Source organism: Nannospalax galili, unplaced genomic scaffold (genome assembly GCF_000622305.1).
Source record: "Nannospalax galili isolate Female #2095 unplaced genomic scaffold, S.galili_v1.0 scaffold257, whole genome shotgun sequence".
In the NCBI taxonomy this organism is placed as follows: Eukaryota; Metazoa; Chordata; class Mammalia; order Rodentia; family Spalacidae; genus Nannospalax; species Nannospalax galili.
The window spans coordinates 3476060-3496840 of record NW_008340854.1 but is presented as its reverse complement, the minus strand read 5'-3'; the positions used below and the strand labels follow the sequence as shown (position 1 = coordinate 3496840).

Sequence of the window (20781 nt, the reverse complement as noted above, 5' to 3'; positions counted from 1 at the left end):
ACATTGACCTTCCTCCTAATCCTCCTGCCTCTACCTCTCAAGTGCTGGGATGACAGGCATGTGCCACTATACTTGGCAGAGACTCATTTCTTAACCAGAATGAGGACTATGGAGCCTCTCTGTTATAAGCAAACACACAACAGACATCTTGTCATAAACCAGCTAGAATGGACGGCTCTGACTGTGACCAGACATACCCTTCTCACTAGTATGGACTTCCCTGAACCCCCACCCCCCACTCCCACCAAAGCTCTGTGAGTAGACAAGGGAATACTGTAGCCCCCATCACAATGCATAAGCTGAGGCTTGGAGAGGGATTCAAGGCTCAAGTCATTCTAGAGGTTGCCTCCTCTCCAGGCACATTGCAGAGTATGACTCTTTAGGAACTGGGGGTGTCAGGAACAGCTTCACAAGGAGGCCAGGCGGGGGCTGAGAGGGAGTTGGCCAGGATAGCTATACAAGCACAAGGCACCACATATGCAAAGGCACAGATGTGAGACTGGAGACACTTGGGGTAACAGTGTCTGAATCAGAGGGGCAGGGCAGGGGTCAGAGAAGAGACTGGAGGAGGAATGGGGTCAGCTCATGGAAGCAAACTCTGCTGGCCTCAGAAGCCAGGAATTCACAGGAGACTGTCAGAGCCTTGAGGGAAAGCCTGAGCAGCCTTGCGTTTTAGATAGCTCACTGCTAGGAAGGAACAGCAAAGGCTGGTAGGAAGTAGGATTGGACAAGTTAACCGCACATGGTGGTATACACCTGTAATCCCAGCTACTCAGGAGGTAGGAGTAGGAGAATCACAAATTCAAGGTCTCCCTGGGCTACAGAGTGAATTCAAGGCCAGTTTGGACAACTTAGTTGAGATTCTGTATCAAAAAATCAAAGTAGCTGGGCATGGTGGCACACACCTTTAATCCCAACACATGCAGAGGCAGGTGGATCTCAGTGAGTTTGAGGCCAGCCTGGTCTGCATAGAGAGTTCAGGCCAGTCAGAATGACATAGTGAGACCCTGTCTCAAACAAACAAGCAAGATAGATAGATAAATAATCAATTAAAAGTAAGAGCTGGGGTGATGGCCCAGTTGGTAAAGTGCTTACTGTGTAAGAACGAGGACCTGAGTTCAAGCCCCAGCTCCCAGGTAAAAGTTGGGCATGATAACCTTGCTGTAGTAGAGACAGAGATGGGAGGATTCCTGGGTCTCTGTGGTCAGCCAGGCTAGCCAAATCAGGAAGTTCTAGTTCAGTGAGAGACTTTGTTTCATAAATAAATAGGTGGAGGAGAATAATTTGCCTACACACACACACACACACACACACACACACACACACACACACCTGCACATGCATAAGTACACACACACATAGACACACACACACACACACACACACACACACACCTGCACATGCATAAGTACACACACACATAGACACACACACACACACACACACACACACACACCTGCACATGCATAAGTACACACACACATAGACACACACACACACACACACACACACACACACACACACACCTGCACATGCATAAGTACAAACACACATAGACAAATAGATTTTAAAAGTAAAAATAGGGCTAGGCAATAATGCTCAGTGTTGTAATAATTGCCCAGCATGCATGAGGTCTTAGGTATTCCATTTATAGGATTATAAAAAGGAGAGGGGGAGGGGAAGGGGGAAGGGGATAGGGAAGGAGGAGAGGGAGAAGTAAGAAGGAAGGACTGAGCAATTTAGGGACTGTGGGAAGATGAGAGGACAGATGTGACAGACATTTAGAAGGAGAAGCTTATGATGAATTGACTTGAGGGGATAAGGGCAAAGTCAATGTCAAGGATAGATCCAAGAATTCTGATCTGCTAAGTGTCTACCACTGTAGACAGAAATCCAAGGGAAGAAGAGGCTGCACCAGCTTTGGCTGTGCATCCCATTGACTTAGGGATGTGGATCTGATGAGAAAGGTGCTGGGTTAGAGCTTTGGAGAAGTCTGGACCTAGACATCAGTGTACTGGGTGCAGGAGAGAGTGGGGAGATAGAAGTGTGGCAGAGCACAGAGTGCACCCTGCAAAATCCAAGCTTAGCAGACTTCAAGATTCCCCCACCAGGCTGCTATGGAAGAAAGCACTTGGTCCTTGCTGTCAGAAGTGGGGAGCTTGCACCAAGCCTCAGAGAGAGTGGGTTAGGATGGGCATGTGGTGAATGCGGCTTGGGTGTCAGAAGTTAAGGTATAGAGGTAAAGCTAGAGGATGATCCCAGATTTGAAGAGTCCTCCCTAGCCCAGGTCCAGCCTTGGATCAAAGACACATTGGGAATTCTGGGAGCAAGGGCTAGACGATAGCATGGCCTCCCTTTGTCATGGAAGCAGACCCCAGCACACTAACAGAACAGCGACATATACAGAGGTGTCCCGGGCCATGGGGCTGCCGTTCCAGGACCTGTCTAGTCTAAATCAGAGACTGAGTTCCAGGCCCTTGTTTCTTTCCCTGGTGGGATCTTCAGAGGCCAGTGCTAAGTGACAGAGAGAAGCAACTCAGGCTGGGCATCACTTTCCTGCTCCCCCTTCTTCCATTAGGGTTAGAGAACTGTAAGTCCCCGTTCATTTTCCTCTGCATTTCTCAGGCCACACTCCAGCTTATGCAGTCAAGGTGGCCATGGCTCTTGGGAATCTGTTGCCAACTCTCAGCCCCATACCTGAGATACTCAGTAATGGTCAGAAATCCTTAAGAACCCCATTCGCTTCCTACTGTCTGCCCAGAGCATCCCCGTGTATCCCAGTGCATCCATCCCCCTTTTTACCAGTTTTCCTCATTTCATCCAGATGTGAGGGCTGTCACCAGAATTCCCTGAAGAAGGTGCAGAGGGCAGGGCTGCAAAGACTCTCTAGGGTGGCTGTTATCTCCTTTGAGTCCCCTAATGTCAGCCCTATGGTCACTGGCTAGTTACTAACGACCTGCTCTGCCTCATAGGCCTGTGCCAGCCAACATCCCCTATAAGACCTTGCCCATCTCCCCCTTCTTTCTCTTTCTGATGGTCCTTCCCTTTGCCTCCCTCCTCAGACTGTTCAGTGAAGGTGCACTCAAGGTGTAGAGAGCTAAGTCTCTATCCTGGCCCGTGAGCCTGCCCATCCAGGTAGAAATCATTACAGTAATGAACATGGTGCTATTGGCTGAGGGATGGGCACAGGGGGCACAGCTAATGGCCAGCAGCCTAACTGTGAGGCCCTGGGAGAAGGGCTATTTGGGGGCCTGGAACAGAGAATCATCCTTTGGCCTGAGGCATTGCAGGCCCAGGGTTCAGCATGTTACATGATGGAGTGGACTCTCAGGGGTCAATGGAGAAGAGCAAATCCCAGGTCACAAATGGGTCTAACCAGGGAAATGGGATGGCCAGGGACAACCCCAGGAGCTAGCTGAACCACAGTTCTCCCTTCCAGGATAGTAATCTCTCACTTACCTCCATGCAGCCCACCCAGGACTTGGCTAAGGCCAACAAGGTATGTGTCGGGGAATTGGGAAAGGGGGCTTAAAAGGCCTAAACCAGAGGGGCAGGAGGAAGGGCTGGAAGGGGAAGGTGGCTAGCCCTCTATCTATTCCTCTGCTTCAGCCCAGTCCTCCAGATATGCCTCTCCTCCTCAAAGGTTCCAGGACAGAGTTCAAAACCACAGGGCCCCACTCCCAACCCAACTGCCTCCTTCCAGAACTGGAAGAGGAGCTCTTCACCAAAATGAAGCCCCCCCACCACCACCTTGCCTTACATCCACACAAGACTGATAACTGGGTCTCCTAGGCTCTGACACCTCCTGGAGCAAGGCTTCTGCTGGGGAAGGAGTGGGTGCAGTGAACAGATGTAGGTTTGAATTGAGATAAGCTTCCTATGACCCCATGACACACCTTCCTGTAGGTTGAGGATTTAGGTTGTGAACTGTGATTCTTCAGCTCTGCTTTCAGAGTCCAGCCATTATATGGAGAGACCAGAGCCATGGCTCCCCGTACACACACACACACACACACACACATAGAGTTGCCCCTCCCTGTCCCACCTATGTAGAAGGCTCCTTTAGAGGAACCACCACACCTCTTCCCCTGAGTCCTGCCAGCACCCACAGGCCTCCTTTGCAGACTCTTTAAGGTGACTTTTGTCTGGAGATGAGGACAATGTGTCTGCTTTTCAAATATTTGGAGCCTGCTAAAGACCAACACATTTTTTAAAGTGTGTATAATTTGAGGGCAATTCGATCCATATGTTTCTGATTCCCTTGCACTTAAATCATCAAAATATTGATTTTTAAGAGCCATTTGATGTCTAAGGAACCTTTTTAATAAGCTTTTAAAGCTCTTTAAACCAAAAGCCTGGAGCCAGTGCCAGGGCCCCAGCTGTCCCAGGGCCAGAGCATGCCACAACCCCTTCCCCAGGTCAGGGCCATTTGGACCTGAGTCTCCTCCCGTTCCTTTCATAGGCCCTACCTCTGCCTGACCTCTCTGCCTCCCCCAGCGCTGCCCAGGGGCCTCAGTGACACTCTCCCTTTCTTGTCACAGACCTCTTTCATGCTTCACCAATGCAACTTGGAGATGTGGACCAAGAGGGGCAACCACAGTATTTATTTACTCTTAAAGCTGTATAATATTTTATTGTAGACTATACTATGATGGATCTGACCAACCCCACTGAGGGATATTTAGGCCATGTCCCATTGCATACCTCCATGGATGTTTCTGATTATCTCCTTTGGATGCATTTCTAGAAGTAAAAATACTGGGTCAGAGGACACATACCTTTAAGTCCCACAAATGGCCCACACCATTTTTCTGAGAGATTGTATCAGTTTATACGTCCACAGATCTCCCTACTATGGCCTAGGCACTCAGTAGAGGTCTCCTTGCTTCCTTACAGGAGGCCTCCTTTGTGAGTGAGTCTATGATTAACCTTGTTTTCCTTTATGATTTTCCTTTAACCTTCCTTCCTTTCCCCTCGCCATCACTCACACACTTGTTGAATTGAGAGGAAGGGGAGTGAGCCACCTGCATTGATTAGAGATGAGTGTGGATTGATCCTTGACCCCTAAGATTTTGGTTCCCGACAAAGGAACACTTATGCTCCTTGAGAATTACCAAGAGTATGCTGAGGCTCAGAAGATGAGTCTCTGGATAAGCTCTAACAGTTAGAGATGACAGTGTCAATGGAGCTCTGTGGCCATGCATGTGGGTGAGCCTGCTCTGGTGGGAAAGTCCTCTGGCCACCAACTATGAATACTTCTGTCCCCAGGAACTGAGCAACTCTCAGGTCATTACCTTTGATTTGTTCTTTTGCCTTTAGATCCTTTCACCTCAAGTTTTCAACCAGGAGAGATTGTTCCTCTCCTTCCATGGCTCTATGCTGGATCCTGTACTTAGAGGCAGGAGTGGGGTTCTTCCTCCTGACACAGAAACCTTGAACAGTCATGATTCCGCAGGACCAAAAGGGCCTCTGCATCTCCTCATGGCTCTGCCTTAGAGAAGCCTCAGCCCGCATCTCAGGGAAGCCTGGAGACTGGTAGTATTCACAGATTTCTGGTCCTCCAGAAGCTCCCCAAGGCCTGAAAGCCCTGGAGGAAGAAAGGGCCCAGGCTGGAGATGGGTCTGAATTCCAGGAGGAATTGTACAGCTCTATAGCTATCAAATTGTTCCTGGGTGTATGTTTGGATGGATATGAGCAAATATGTTCACATGTGCTTGCATGTGTGTATATGTGTATTTATGTGTGCATATGCACTTAGAATTTAAGTTCCTAGAGTACAAAGATCATATGGTGTGTTTCCCCTGAGTCTCCAACAGTTCTTACACAGGACTAAGATAAAGCTTGCTGGTCAGTAAATGAATGAATGAATGCATGAATGAACAACAATCTTTAATATCCCACCCATCAGACTGGGCGAGACTGGAAGCTGGGAGTTGTGCATTTGAAATGGGTCCCACGTGACATGGGTGGATCTTGCTCCCTCCGTTTTTGTGTTCATCACTGTACGGCGAAGGGGTCAAACTGGACGAATCAGTTCTTTCTGGCTCTAGAGACAAGCTGGTCTCTTGACCCTCATAGACCTGTTCCTCATTGCCAGTTTGCATCGTCCTTCCAGACACAGAGCTCAACAGATCTCTGAAGTACCCAATCCAGCTGTGGGGGAACCTTCTGCTCCCCTTCCTTGTAGGGCTCGGGGCTGTTTTGTTAAAATTCTCCAGGAACAGAGGAAAAAGCACAGTGGTTTTCACTAAAGCCTAGTGGGCAGGACTCCGTGAGGACAGGATTAAGTTTGTCTCTGTTGATCTCCCCTCTGGTCCAAGCTGTCTGGGAACCGGCTTCAGGTTCTCCAGGGTTGATCTTCCAGCTTCTGTTTCCATTACCTTTGTATTACCCTGGCGCCGTATTCAGCATTCCCTCTGGAGTAACTTTGCAAAGCAGAATAGATTCAAAAGGAACAAAGCAAATGGGGGTCCAGGCTGATTTTAAGTGAATTGCCTCTTTCTTCAACAATCCAGCATGGGAAATAGAAGAGACCCCTCTGACTCCCAGAGTGGACACCCCTGCCAGGCCCTCACACCAGACCTAAAAGATCATTCCTAACAGTGAAGAGGGGGGCAATCTCAATGGGCCCTGCTTCCTTTCCTGCCGGCCCTGGAGACTGTCAGGCTCTGACAAACTGATGGTGATGGGTGTGTGGATTGACTCTCAGAGGATTATCTGGATTTAGAAGAGTCACTTAGGGGTCAACAAGTCTGGGAGGACCAAGCCTAATTCCCTACAGCAGGGCAAGGGGACTCTGTCTCTGAGTAACTTTTCTTTCTTAGACCTGTTTGCCCACCCAGGGAAAGACATGTGATGCCTCTCAACAGTCTTATTCTGTATCCCAAGAAATCTTCTAAGACACCATTTGTTTTGAACACCACAGTAACAAGAATGCAAATCTTATGAGTGGATGGTTCTTTCAAGCAATTTATGTGATACTTTTTACAAGTTAAAAAAAAATCCTTATGTTTCAGAACAAAAGATTAATGTTTCCAATGTTCAGGTTGAACAACCTTTTATTTTAAAATTGAAATCATTGGCATTCATCACCAACTGGAGGTTTGAAGTTGTTCTGAGATTGAATAGGGACATTGGTAATAAGACTGGCCTATAGGTTGAATCCCTTACACACACACACACACACACACAGAGCTGTATCTGCTTCTAACAGGGCAGACTCTAGCATCAGAGAGGGTAGTCCTAGAACTAGGGTAGGCTAGATACCACTTCATAAGGAACTCCAGAACTCTCAAAGGGAGTTGATCTTACTGTTCTAAGATCGAGGGGATACCTTGGACTACAGAGATTCAAGTACTTCTGAAAGTTTCACTAATCTTGACTAGGGAATTCTACTTGGTCTTTCTCTATTGCCTGAAGCTCAGGCAGTAGTGTGGAAAGAGGACACTGAGCAGAGGACACTGTCTTGTGGAGTAACCAAGTGTGTCAGCAAAAGACACATACCAATCATTAGAGCAGCAGACTGGGGCTTCCCGAGGAGGAAACACAAAATTGAATGGCTTTTTTTTTCTTGATGGTGGTCAACAAAGAATGTCTTCAGTAAATCTGAAAATAAACATGCAAATAAAAACAAAAACAAGAGAACAGGGTCATGTTCTACCACAGAGGGTAACTGTATGAAACACAGTGGAGGTTTGCAGCTAGGCCTCAAGGTCTTGACTCCTGTCCATACCCTACCTTTACTGTTTGGCCCAGGATGATGATGTTGGCAAGTGAGGTGTGTACCAGAGCAGGGTTCCATTAACTTCAGCCTACTGACCAGTCCTGGCTCAGGTCCTTTTCAGTAAATTCAGCTCACTGGCCTCCAGTTAGGCCTGTTTCCTTCAGGACTACATGTCACTGCTTTACAGCATGGTGATAGAGTTCAGTGTTAGCAAGAAAGTATGTGGCTCACAACGTCTAAATTATTGAAAATCTGGCCCTTTATAGAAAAAATTTACTAACTCTTGGTAGAAAGCATCTCTAGATGGACAGTCTGGGTCATATTAAAGGTGCCCTCAAAGACAGCACTGTAATTTCAGATTATTCTTGGTAGAACTGTACTATTTGTGGGCTCTGGATAAGACTCATGTTATAGGGCTAAGAAGATGGCCCAAATGCCTGTTGCACAAGAATGAGGCCCTGAGTTCAGATCCCCAGAACCCATGTAAAAAGCTAGTCATGGAGGGGCTGGAGAGTTGGCTCAATGGTTAAGAGCACTGGCTATTCTTGTAGAAGACCAAGGTTTGCGTCACAGCACCCACATTGCAGCTTACAACCATCATTAACTCCAGTTCCAGGGGATCTGACACCCTCTTCTGATCTCTATGGGCATGACATGGGTGCATTTACATACATGCAGGCAATACATTCATACACATAAGATAAAAATAATAAAAAAAAATTTTTAATCCAGACATGGGCTGAGCATGGTGGCATATACCTTTAATCTCAGCACCCAGGAGGCAGAGGCAGATAGATCTCTGAGTTTGAGATCGGTCGGATCTAAATAGTGAGCTCCAGACCAGCCAGGACCATATACTGATATAGTGAAACCCTATCTCAAAAAAAAAAAAAAAAAAAAAAAGTCAAGCACTGGGTAGGCAGGTGTGAGGGTGAGAAAAGCAGATCCCCAAAGCTCATTGGCCAGCCAGTCTAGCTGAATCCATAAGTTTCAGGTCCAGTGATAAAGACACTCGAACTCTACCTCCAGCCTCCAAGTCCATGGGTGTGCACAAGTACATACACTAAGAAAGGGAAGGAGGGAGAGTGAGAGGAGAGAGAGAGAGAGAGAGAGAGAGAGAGAGAGAATTGAATCATGCAATGAGAACCCTATAGAGCAGGCCAGCCTGGTCGAGGAGTGGGCTAGTACTCGTCCACATACTAGGCAAGTACTCTGCCTGGGAACTGCCGTGAAGTGGATAACAAGTGTGTGGCTCCTTTCCCTCTTGGCTATCTCCACCTTAGTCTTCAACAACATGAGTATTTCTACATATTTGCCTCCCAAACCAGCTTTTAGGAGCACAACATCAGGATAGAGAAAAACTCAAGCTTGTAACATTGTCAGATGGTGATCTTCAACCAAAGTGCATCTTCCAAAGACCACCAGCTTAGCAAGACCTTTATTTTGTCAGTCCTTGTGACTGGCTTTGACCATAGACTTATTTAGTACTCTCTGCTGACAATTCTGTGGCTGTTCCTCCTCCCATGGACAAATAGCAAGCAGTTCATGACAAAACGGAAGAAGCTAGATGTGGTGATGCACATTTGTATTCCTAGCATTTAAGAGGATCCTCAAGAGTTGGAGGCCAGCCTGGGCTACATAGTGAGACTCTATCTCAAAAAACAAAAACAGACAAAAAACAGGAGAAAACAAAGCTGACATCAGATGAATCACATCAAAACTGCGGAAAGCCCTTGTTCGATTGAGGAAAGCTGCTGTGGTAGACATCAGAATGACTTTTATTGCTACACTCACAACTCATCCTTTCTTCCTTCTTCCCCTCCTTTATACCTCCCTTCTACCCACTCTTCCTTCCTTCTTCCCTTCCCTCTTCCTTTGTAGTACTGGGGTAAATTCAAGGCCTCCCACATACTAGGCAAGTACTCTACCACTGAGCTACATCCTTAGCTCAAATATTCTTATATAACATGTCTTTAGGGGAAACAGGTGATAATCTCATTCCTATGTGGTGGGGTCAGGCGTTCTTATGGAAGGATATCAAAGACAGGGAGAATACCGAGACTGGTCATGCTGCTTCTTCCCCTCCCACTCCCTTTTCTTTTCCTCCTTTCCTTCCTCCTCTTCCACTTCTTCCTCCTCCTCCTCTTCCTCTTCTTTATGACCTCATATATCCTAGGCAAACACTCTGCCACTGAGTTATAGCTCAACTCTCTTTTTACTTTTTAATTTTGAGATAGAGTCTTACTAAATTGCCGAGACTGGCCTGAAACTCATTCTGTAGTCCTGAAAAAACTTGAACTTATGATTCTCTTGCCTCATCCTCATAAGTACCTGGGATTAGAGGTCTGCTTGAAACCATCAGGCCTAGCTTGAAGCTGATCATTTCTTTTCTGTTTTGTTTTATTTTGTTTTTTTGAGGCCTGTCTCATTATGCAGCCCTGACTGGCCTGTAACTCACTCTATAGACCAGGCTAGCCTTGAACTTGTGTCAATCCTCCTGCCTCTGCCTCCTGAGTACTGGGATTATAGGCATACACTACTGCACCATTGAGACCTGTGATTTCTCAAGGCAAGGGTTGATGAGAACCAAAGTTCAAAGCATAAAAAGGAATTCTCACAGTCACAGGATGTCCTGCCATTGTGGCTGCTGGACTGATAGGCCTTGCTCTGTTTCTCCTCCTTCATCACGCTATACAGTAACAACAGCTGTCACTCACTGGGCATAGCCCTGTAGGTAACTGATCTCTGTGTACCTCTGTTCCAGATACTGTTCATTCTTCCTGTCTTTTTAATCTCACAACATCCCTGTTGCATTGGCAGAGGTGGAAATTGATGCAGTTGCCCAGAATGTGGTGACTAGAAAGGGCCAGAACTAAGAACTGCTCTTCCCTGGCTCTGGCATCCCATTGCTTCTTCCTGAATATGGTCCTTGCTCCCAGGCACTCCCCTTTTGCTTGGCCTCCAAGTAGCAGAGTGGTATGTCCCTAGCATTCCCACACCCAGGAGCTACACTCCTTCACAGAGGTGGTAGTTAGAAGATAAAGTCATATCAAGGACAAAAACTCCCATAAAGGAAACACAAATGACAACCAACCACAATGAGATAGTGTTTCACACCCACTAAACAGAGAGGCTAAATTAAAAGCACTGACAGTACCAAGTGTTTACAAGAACCTGGAGCAACCAGAGCTCTTATTTACTGCATTCATCCATTTGTATAACTACTTTGGAATCTGCATTATGAAGATGACAGAATGGAAGCCACCGGGTTTTAGAGTCAGGCAGACCCCAGCTCTGCCACTTTCTTCCTGTAGGACACTGCAAGTCATTCAACCTCTCCCTCGTCTTCAAATAAAATTATGCCTGCTGTTTGTTCCCCATATCCAATTTCTTCTCACCTCTGCTTCCTCTTGAAGCTGAGCTTTCCTAAGTGTTTCTAGAACATGGTAGGTAACCCTTGGAAACATTGAAGATGGGAGAGCAGAGCATTGGAGAGTACTGGTGTTCCTGGTGACATGGTTGTGCTAAGCCTAGAAGTCTGACTTCTGGACAGCTGGAGAGAGAGCAGACCTGTGTGATCTCTAATGGACTTGAGGGACCTGGCTCCTCCATTCCCTGAGCTAGAATTAAGGAGGCCACAGGGCAGGGTCTGGGGGAGGCTAAGGAATCAAGCTGACCCAGAGTGCCTGCCTTTGTCATCTTCAACATGTTTTTGTTTGTTTGTTTTTTTGTTTGTTTGTTTGTTTCAGTTCCCACAAGTCCCAGATGCCTCTCTCTGTGTGTGTGTGTGTGTGTGTGTGTGTGTGTGTGTGTGTGTGTGTGTTGGGGAGGGTGGGGTGGTAATAGTGGTGAACAAAACAGGAAACTTGTCTTGGCAGAGGTGATCACCTAACAGGCCACAGTAATTCAATACTGACCTTGAACTTTTCAAATCATAGCAAGCAAATTCCAAGGTCTAAGTCTATATTTTGAAATTCATCAATGTTTCTGGGATGTTCTCAGAGCCGTTGGATAGAGGTTGCCAGAGCTGACTGGCACTGACTTAGAGCACACAAACACATGGATGCACTTTTACCTTTGCAGGGAATGGCTCATACACGATAAATGTTGCATTTGAGTGGCATAAGTTGCCTGTCTAGGGTGGGGAAGGCTCAGAGTAGGGGTAGGTCCAGAGCAGGTAAGTTAGCATTGGGGGCAAGATGACCCTAAAGGTGATTAATTCTACCAGGCAGAAAGGATCAGTGATCTCCAATCAGTCAGAGAAAGTGGAGGGCAGACACAGAGGATGTGAATCCGTCTAGATGTGGTTATAGCCAGTTCTTGGGGTAGGGGCACCTTAAATTCCAGGCCAAGGAATTGGTCTGCATCTTATAAGCATAGGAAGATGTCTGGCAAGGAACTGATGAGCCAGAGCAGGTGTTCTGCTTCAGCAACTGTGGGAGGAGGAAGGAGGCGAGGAGACCCTGAGCTAAACTGAGTGTCACTTACTCAAGCAGTAACGCTGAGCATCCTCTGGGTTTTGGTTGCCCAGCCACTGTGGACCCTCTCTCCTTTCCCACTAAATCCTAAGTGTTCGGAGCAGCAAAATTCCTTTGAAAGATTTCTCCAATTCTAGCTAAGGATGCAACCTGTTTCTAACAGATAAAGGCTATAAAGAATTTTATGGTAGGTCTCCTGGAAAGGTATTTGTTTTCTTCTTCTTTTTTTAAATCTATTTTTCCAGGTGTGGTGGCACATACCTTTAATTCCAGCCCTTGGGAGACAAGAGGTAGGCAGATCTCTGTGAGTTCAAGGCCAGCCTGGTCTACATAGCAAGTTCCAGACCAGCTGGGGCTATAGGGAGACCTTGTCTTAAAAAAGGCCAAAAAAAAAAAAAAACACCCCACAACTATTTTTTTTTTATGTGTACAAGTGTTTTGCCTCCATGCTTAAAAGTGTATTTCATACATGCAATGCCCACCTAGGCAAGAAGAGGAGAAGAGGGCATTAGATCCTCTGGAACTGGAATTATGGATAGTTGTTAGCCACCATGTGGCTGCTGGGAACCGAACCCAGGTCCTCTGCAAGAGCAGCCAGTGCTTGTAACTGCTGAGCCATGTCTCCAGCCCCAAGGTATTTTTTTCTTGAAAAAAAAAAAGTTCGGCTGGCAGGAACTTCTTCCCTTTCCCCCTCTTCTCAGCCTGATCAAAAGAACAAAGTCAAGGATGACACATGAGAGAAGTAGTGAAAGTCTTAATTGCTAATGACACTTACGAACAGATAGACTTCACCAGACCACCTACGTCCAGGCTTTTTATGAAGTAACCAAAGGCAATTCCCAACTTACAAACATGGCAATGCCGAATGCCTATTTCTTCTTGACAACAGCACAATATGGTATAGTCTGGTACAGCTATAAAAACGAGAGGCAAGCAGGCAGGCAAAGTGGCTAATCCAAACCGGAAAAAAAAAAAAAAAAAAAAAAAGAACCAAAATTAGCACAGTGGTTTAAAGAATAAAGAAATGTATCATGGGAGGTAACAAGAAGTCAAGAGACAGACCCTTCTCCTCCCAGGGCCCACCTGGATAGCTGCTCTCATATCAACAGGTCCTCTGTAATTCTCCACGGTCAGCTTTGTCCTTATTCTGGCTCTCTGAAGAGGCACAGGACAGCTATGGTGCTACCTAGCACAGCAGCTGACAAGAAGAAGAGAATTCATGGCTCCCATGTTTGTTTCTATTAAGAACAAGTTCTTTCCACCCCCCCACCCCCCGCCATCTGACGTTCATTTATCTCCACTGGCCAAAGAGGCCTCTTCCTAGTTCAGCCACTGAAAAAGACTGAGTGAGTGATCACCATCGGGGATAAGTAGAGGCTGAGGAGCCAAGCAGGACCAGGGAAGGGGGGGCCTCCTTCCCAAAGAAACCGCACAGACCCCATAAAAGGCAGAGCCCCTTGGACAGAAGGCAGAGATGGGCAGAAGACAAAGGCCATCCTGTGTTTCTCAGAGTAGCAACTATAGAGGCCTGAAGGCTACAGGGCTTGAGTTTGAAGGGAGTTTCCTGTTCCTATGGCCCATAGGTCTCTGCTTCTAAGATAAATGGCTCTGCCAGAATGAGGTCACAGAGGAGGGGGCAACTGACCATGACTGTGAGATCTGAAGACAAGGCTTACTGAAGGTGAGGAAGCTGCCTGGATCATTCTGTACTCTACACCCACAACAATAACACACATTGAGATGGCATTTCCTGTTTGCAAGACTCTTTGGACGCACATCCAGTGTATGGAGAAGCCCCATAAACGGTGTAAGGATCAGACAGCACAAGACAAAGGCATTTGCTCCAGAAAGCCAGAGCCTGTGGAACCCAGCCTAGACCATCATTTGCCAATTTGGCCTGAGTATAAGTGACATTTGGGAAATTATTGAAATTTGCTGTGCCTTCCTCCAAGGTTCACTGGCCAGGTAACAAGTCCCCTTTGTTCCTGAGCCTCACCCCTCCCCTTGTCTGGGCCATGAGGTTCTCAGAGAACACTCCTCTGGAGCTACTGGGACAGCTGGGGAGCCCCAGGATGCCCAATTCTCCAAGTGTTTCAGAGAGCTATGGAGGCCATCTAGCTGAGGCTGTTGATAGCTTAGAGAGGGAAGACTCTGTCCTCATCTCCAGACTACACCTGAAGGAAGATTGAGCCCCTGCAAAGGCCGCCACTCAGTGCCTGGCCAAGGCCTCCTCACTGGGGTAGAAGTCCAGGCTAGGGCCTAGGCCAGGCGCCTCCCCTACTCCCTGGAGGCAGGCAGCTGCTAATGGCTCTCCCCACAAGCTGGTTCATTAAAGATTTGTTCTGTCGAGTTGCAATCAAAATAAACAGACGGCCTGAAAGCCAGGGAACTAAAAACCAATTAAGAGGGAATAGAGATGGAAGGAGGGCGGGGGCAGGAGGAAAAAAGAGGCCTGGGCTTTCCAAAGACTCAGTTCCCATGGCAGCCAGCTTCCAAAATAGTCTGGGAATGAAAAATAATGAAAACCACCGGGAAGGGAAAAGCAGTCCTGGCAGGAGAGTCCCAACCTCTGGATTGGCTAAATCCCCCTGCCCGTGGCTCCCAGAGGGCACCTGGTGACCTGGTGACCTGCCCCAACCCCACCCCTTTCTCTTCTCTTCCAAGTTTTGTGAATGGTGCAGCCCCTCTGAGGGACCCTCTGCCAAGTCTTGAATGTAAAGAAGCCACACACAACTACCCCTTCTTCATGGGTGGGCAGAAACGTGAGGAGGAGAAAGGGAGGGACTAGGGGTTCAGCTCCCTGAAAGGGATAGTCAGGACACCATGAGGCCCATAACAGGAAAGGGTCTTAGTTTAGTAGCAGAGGACTCCCTAGAGGAAGTGGCATTCAAACTGAGATGTGAGAACTGAACTGAGAAACGGCTGGCCCAGAACAACTTGAAGGCTAGAGGAGGCACCAGGATAGCAAAGGCCCAGGAGTAGGAGAGTGGGAAAGTAGGGGAGGAGAAAGCTAACCAATCAGTTCAAAGTCAAGCATGGTGGTATACGCCTGTAATCCCAGCCAGGGTTAGATAGGGGGATCTTCTGTTCCAGGCCAGCCTGGGCTATATAGTGACATAGCCTGCTCTAAACAAACAAACAAACAAACAAAGAACAACCAAACAAAGCACTACCAAGCCAACAGTTTAGCAGAACTAACAAGGATTGAGCTGTGTGCCAAGCTTTGTGCTTTCTTAGCATTGAATGCAGAGAGGCCAGAGCTCCAGCAGACTCAGGCTCAAAGATACACAGGCTGGGGAGCCAGGAGCCCTGCACTGACCTGTGGATGGACCAGCCATTTTTCTCTTCTGCCCAGAGCCAGACTTTCTGGGGAGCCCCAGTTTCTTACCCCTTCTCTTGCCCTAGTGATAGGGGACCCCAACACGACAGAGTTTCCAACAGTTTCCTGGGGCTCTCTCTGAGGAACACGGCCAGCTAACCATCTTCAGACCCCCTTCTGCTCTGGTTTCTGTTTCCTTGTGTGGCAACAGGAAAGCCAAGATCCTATTAAATCCACTTACAGATGCCAAAAAGGAATAACTGCCAAAAGGAAGTTAGCCTTTTCACAGCCCCCGCCGGCCTTCTTGGGCACAGAATTGAGTGCACTTTGATGCATGGGTCACTCATGCTTGTAATCTTAGCACTTGGGAGGCTGAGGCAGGAGGATCACTAAGAATTTCAGGCCAGCCTAGGCTATATAGTGAGTTCAAGGCCAGTGTGAAGTGAGACTCAGTCGCAAAAAAAATAAAAGCAAGAACACTGAGCACATTACCCACCACCAGATCAGCCTTTCTCCCAGGGCCTGCTCCAGAGGGACCAGACCTCCTGAGTGGATATGACAGGGCATCCACTTGGGTGTAGGCTACAGTACTGGGCAGGAACAGCAGGGGACTTCAGCCCTCTCCCCACGGCTCATCCCCCTGATAGAAAGCTGCAAGGTACAACTACAGCCCGCTCTTCCTCAGGGAAAGAGGCCATATGAGGGCTTCAGTCCTCAGCTGTCCAGAGCTGGCTCTCAGGCACTCACTTCCCACCAGCCTCTTCTAGCAAGAGCTTACTAATACTGAAGATGCCCTGAGAAGGCAAAAGCACAGCCATTACCCCTAAATTCAGTGTCCTTTGAAGACACTGAGAAGAACAAAGGGATCATAGGACCAAAATACCCTGGGCCTGGAAGTCTAGAGACAAGAATGCCAGGTAGAGCAGAACTACAGAAGGGTTTCTTATTTATTTATTATTTATTTATTTACTGTGTGTGATGCCATGGTTGGCTTGTGGTGGTCAGAGGACAACTTGCAAGGAGTCTGTTCTCTCCTTCTACCATGTGGACCCTAGGGATGGAATTCAGGTCAACAGTCTTGGTGGCTTACCCACTGAGCCATCTAGCCAGCCCTAGATTTTTGTGGTCAGATTTCCCCTGGAATCTGGGACCTTATGCTAGTGGCCTCTTGTCTGAGCCTCAGTCTCCTCCGTATAAGTAGATTTAACAACATCTGCCCCATAGGGTTTATCTACAGACAATCAGAGCAAACAGGACACCCACCACTGCTTCCTCCTCAGGCCTCAGCTTCTTCATCTGTAAGATTTGCTATCCTGAGTTAAGTATACAATGCACTGGAAGACTGAAAAGGCTGCAGGTGCATGGAGAAAATGCTAGAAGCTCTCCCTCTTCCAGTCACTTCATCTTCAGTTTACCTCTCATCACCTCCCTTACCTGCACTGCCTCTTCCTGGCTGACCACAGAGAAGAGGAGGCTAGGAGACTCATGACAAGCCTAAGAAACCAAGGTACTGATGATGGTGGTGGTGGTGGTGATTGGTTTGGGGGAGATGGAGGGAAGTTGTTTTGTTTGGGTTTTGGTTTTGTGAGGCAAGGTCTCACTCTGTATTCCAGGCTCTTCTGGGGGTTACTATGTAGCACAGGCTAGTCTCAAACTTGCAGCAATCCTCCAGCCTTCCAAGTGCTAGAATTACAGGCATGAGTCACCATGTCCAACTCAGAAACTGAGGATATTATTCCTCTCCAGTGTCCCTCTTACAGCTGAAGGAATGTGACTCTGCACATGGGTGACTCATCTGGAGTCACTTAGTTTGCAAGCACCTAAGGTTTGGAACCCCAGGGTGGTCTTACTGCAAGGCCCTTGCTCTTATCTCTGTACCCGGTCACCAGGAGCACAACTTTCAGGCCTTGGGGCCTGTCTAGGGCCAGTCTGAGGAAAGTTCTGGGACCTGAATATGGCCAAAATCCTGGGCCATCCTGGAGTACTCTCCCCTCCTAGGGGTGCTGAAAGTAAAGAAACATGCCCCAATACAGGCATCATCCTTGGTGCCCAAGGGTCACCTAAAATGGAGTGGGCGAAGTAGTGAACAAGGGATCCCTACCCAGAAGGAAGGGACACTCAGCTCTGAATTTGAGTGTAAACTTGAACACTGCCTGTCCTCTCCAGCTCTTGCTCACCTCCATAAGATCCAGGACAGGAAGAACACTTATCCTACCTCACAGGCTGTGGGGAGATTCCAACGATGACTGGTGCTGTTGGAAATGGTAAACCCTATCATTAGTAATTAACATACTCATTATTTGTTTGTGTTTCTACATAGCAGATCTGCTGAGGGGGTTAAACCTTTTCTCTCTCCTCAATCCTGGACTGAGCTGTTGACATGACTCTTGCTGTTCACAGACCCAATTTGGGCAGAGCAGCCCACACCTGCCTAGAGAGATGAGTGCTGCTGTTTACCTCTTAGGCGGGGTGTAGGCCCTGAGACCAGCCAAGCAAAGGAAGCCAATGTGGCAGGCAGGTTTCCTCCTCTGACTCTTAAATGAATAAACCAGCACATCAGATCAAAGGCCACAAGACACATTGTGGAGAGCCCTCACCGTGTGCCAGGCATGCGCTGGCTTTACTAGATACAACCCTAGAGCCTCACAAGGAAGCCTGTGAAGATTTGCCTCCTTCTCTTTCTCTCTTCCTTCCTTCCTTTTCTCTCTCTCTCCCTTCCCTCATCGCTTCCTCCTTCTCTCCTTCTCTCTTCCCCATCTTCTCTCCTTCCTTCCTTTTCTTCCTCCTTCCTTCTTCCTCCCTCCACTTTCCAACTTTGATCCCAGAGCAGTGGCAGGAGAGGGAGTGGTGCTGGCTTCCGGATGCTTGTCTAGGGCAGGAGGGAAGGGCCTGTGGGAGGTCAGTAGCATGGTCCAGTCATCTGAGAGGATGGGGGGCGGGTGGCAGACAGAACAGCAAGAAGGAGGGAAAGTGATGGGCAAGCAGAGAGATGGGCTCAGAGAAAAACAGTGGCCTGGAGATTTAGGGTACCACCCTGAGCAGGGAGGCCCTTCCAAGAAGGAATATTTCCTACCATTTGCCTCTATACACTGTAGAAGCTAATGCTGGCAACTCCAGGTCAGGACTGGGCATACAAATCCACAGTCAAGGAGTGTCAGATCAAACTGAATCACAGGGAGATAGAGGCTCCTCTCCATAGCCCTGGAAAGTGCCACTACAAACACAACTAGGGAACAGGCAAGTGACGAAAGAGCGCAGAGAAGCACAGAAGCGGGCCTGGCACTGGAAAGCCTTATTCAGATCAACAAGAAGCTCAGATCCTGGGGGCTCCAAGGAATCAAGTTAATCCAGGAGGTCGGGGACAGGAGGATCAGAAGTTCAAAGTCATCCTGGATTACATAGCGAGTTTAAAGCCAGCCTTGCCTTCATGAGAGCCTGTCTTAAAGGGGAAAAAAATGAGTCTCTTAGGGGTCTCCCTCCTTTAAGGGAGAGAAACATCCCCCTTCACCTGTCCATCAAAGGAAAGGGATACTCTTTCCCTGAGAGCCTCACACTCTCCCAAGGATCACAAATTCCCCAGCTCTCCCCAGCCTTTTTGTGCTGAGCAGGGAGTGGGCATCCATCTAGGGACACAGGCAATTGTGCCCAGCCTGAATGTACCTGCTTCTGAGGACAGAAGACAGAGCTGCCACTGAACGTACAAGGCAGATGTGTTTGCCTAGGGAGGTACACACTGACTCCTGTCCCCACGCTCAACTGATAGGCCCATGGATTGCTTCTGTCTGGGCAGAATGTGCCTTCCTGCAGGGCTGTGGATAACAGTCATCCCATGAAACTGTCAGCCAGGATGATCTGGACAACCTAAGGGCAGGCCCCAGTGAATTACTGCTCTTCGAAGCACTTTGGAGAAGGGCAGCTTTATTACTTTCAAACAGATACAGTAATGGGGACCAGGTGTGACCAGGAGAGGTTTCTGGGAAAACTGCCTCAAAGACTAGCTAAGAATGTAACAGCAAACAGTTGTTGATCTGTGAATGGGCGTGCTTCCCCTGAGGTTTTAAATGTCTTCTTTGAACATCTCTCCAAGCAGCATCAAGCAGCATCGTCTTACTATTTTTTTGTACTTTCACAAAGAAAGGGTTGGGGGAGCAAAGGCTAAATTTTCTGCCAGCTCATCCAAATTGTTACAAACCTTAGATTCCCACCTCACCCAGCAGCCTGTGGAAGGAAGCTTGCGCTTCTCAGAAAGATGAATTTAGCCATAATTTTCACATGGAGATGGCCTTGATCCAAGCCTTAACTTGGGCACTCAAAAACACTCCATGAGAGGCTGAGGAGATGGCTCCATGAGTACAGCGCTTGCTGTGCAAGCATGAGGACCTGAGTTTGGAGCCTCAGGTAGAAGCTGGGCAAGATGGAAGTGCATCTGGAACCCCAGCACTGGCAGGGTGGAGACAGGAGGGTCCTTGGAGTTTGCTGGCCACACAGTCTATGCAATCAGTGAGCTCTAGGTTCAGTGAGAGACCCTGTCTCAAAAAAACAAGATAGAGCCAGACTTGGTGGCATATGCCTTTAATCCCAGCATTTGGGAAGCAGAGGCAGGCAGATAGATCTCTGTGAGACTGATGTCAGCCTGGTCTACGCTGTGAATTCCAGGTCAGCTGGGGTTAAAAAGAATAAAGAAAAAAAGGAAAGAAATGAAAGATAGCAATAGAGGAAGACAAAAAGTCAACCTCCAGCCTCCATACTCATGTACCCGACCTATAAGTACATACACACACGTGCACACACACACAGACACACACAGACACCCAAATGCTACAGAGAATACTAAATACTACAGAGAAAATAATGAAAGCTGAAGGTTTTCTGGTCAGATCAGATTTGATACAGTACTGAGTGGCTAATCCAACTCAGTCAGAAGTGACAACTTTGAACTTGACTCCACTGGGGATGCTGAACAAACAAATCATGGCCCATGTCCTCCGAGAAAAATTAATCTTGTAGATTTCAAATCATGAGAGGGGATTTTTAGCCTACCAATGTGAAGGTTATGCCACAGGATAAACAACATTCCAGAGTGGTACAAGAAAATGGGATTTCCTTCCATCCAGAGAACCACAGAGCCACCCCAAAGACTATCTCCTCCACTTGAGGACACATGTTCCACCACCCAGCAGTAACAGCTCCAGATGCATCCAATAGAGAATTCTCACACATGAGGCTCAAGGAGGCACACATGAAAGCATTCAGTCCAACTT

General features: G+C 47.8%; 2 long non-coding RNA genes across 2 annotated transcripts; both read right to left on the bottom strand.

The window, feature by feature from the left end:
- Window positions 1-5872: 5872 nt before the first annotated feature.
- On the bottom strand, window positions 5873-7592 carry LOC108490994. The gene is made up of 2 exons (XR_001872502.1): window positions 7504-7592; window positions 5873-6425 (listed from the first exon to the last, which is right to left on the bottom strand). It is a non-coding gene; the product is annotated as an uncharacterized LOC108490994 (long non-coding RNA).
- A 5481-nt stretch (window positions 7593-13073) lies between these two features.
- LOC115070827 lies at window positions 13074-15681 on the bottom strand. Its single transcript, XR_003849951.1, has 3 exons — window positions 15590-15681; window positions 13285-13399; window positions 13074-13151 (listed from the first exon to the last, which is right to left on the bottom strand). It is a non-coding gene; the product is annotated as an uncharacterized LOC115070827 (long non-coding RNA).
- Window positions 15682-20781: the final 5100 nt, after the last annotated feature.